Source organism: Brienomyrus brachyistius, unplaced genomic scaffold (genome assembly GCF_023856365.1).
Source record: "Brienomyrus brachyistius isolate T26 unplaced genomic scaffold, BBRACH_0.4 scaffold71, whole genome shotgun sequence".
Lineage (NCBI taxonomy): Eukaryota > Metazoa > Chordata > Actinopteri > Osteoglossiformes > Mormyridae > Brienomyrus > Brienomyrus brachyistius.
The window spans coordinates 739678-740681 of record NW_026042346.1 but is presented as its reverse complement, the minus strand read 5'-3'; positions in this window follow the sequence as shown (position 1 = coordinate 740681).

The window sequence follows — 1004 nt, the reverse complement described above, 5'->3', positions numbered from 1 at the left end:
TGAACAGCAGATTATGGGGAGGAACACGGGGAGAGCTCAGGGAGTGGAGATCAGGAGGGTGGGGGCTGGAGAGGGGTTGATTTATGAGGCCGATGGGTCCAGCGTGGTACAGCCCCCCCCCCCCCCCCCCCCCGCCCGCCATGGACACTCAAGACTGGCCGGCAATCTGCGGCTCGGGTCGTAAATCAGGGCCCTAAGCAGTCGGCAGCTGTCTGTGCTGGCATTCTTCATGCACCCCCTCCCAATCCCCCCCCCCCCCCGCAACGGAGCACTATCCCAGTGTTCACCCCCCTCCCAATCTCCAGCTCTGACCTGAGGCTAATGTGCTTTATTATGTCATCACCCCATGTGGGGGAACATCGTCACGCCGTGCCCCCTCCCATACCCCCCCCCATACCCCACTCCCAATCCACTGGGTCTCCTGGGAGGAAACAGCCCCATCCGGCACACCCGTCTGGTGTCCCGTAAAAAAATCCATCCTTCAAAACCTCTTTTGACATGATTTATATTATTTACATTTTATTGCTGCAAATTATCGTCCCTATTTGTGTGTGAAGGGCCGGGGGGAGGTGAAGGCTTTGATGCGGTTGACCTGCATGGGGGGGGGGGGGGGGGGGGGCGTTAGTGACACAGCTAATGTTAAAAGTGCTGAAGCAGTCACCTTTGAGCGTTCTCTGGTCACCATGACCGCAGCCGAGACAGTAAATCTGTAACCTTCAGCCCGACCATAAAACTGGGAGACGAGACTCGACAATAAGCAGCAGTCCGATACAGCCAACGCCCTACTTTTATAGCACGAGCTAACATATACAAGCCGAGGGTGTGTTTAAAGTTCTTGTGAATCAATGTATTATGTTTATGGTCCATGTGAAATATTTAAGAAGTCGTGTTAATTTAGAATCGCAATTTTCCACGATTTCCAAACACATGGCGCAAGAAATTTCCTTACTGTAATACGTCTGGCTTGGATGAAGTGTTTGACCTACTTTAACATGTAAAAAAAA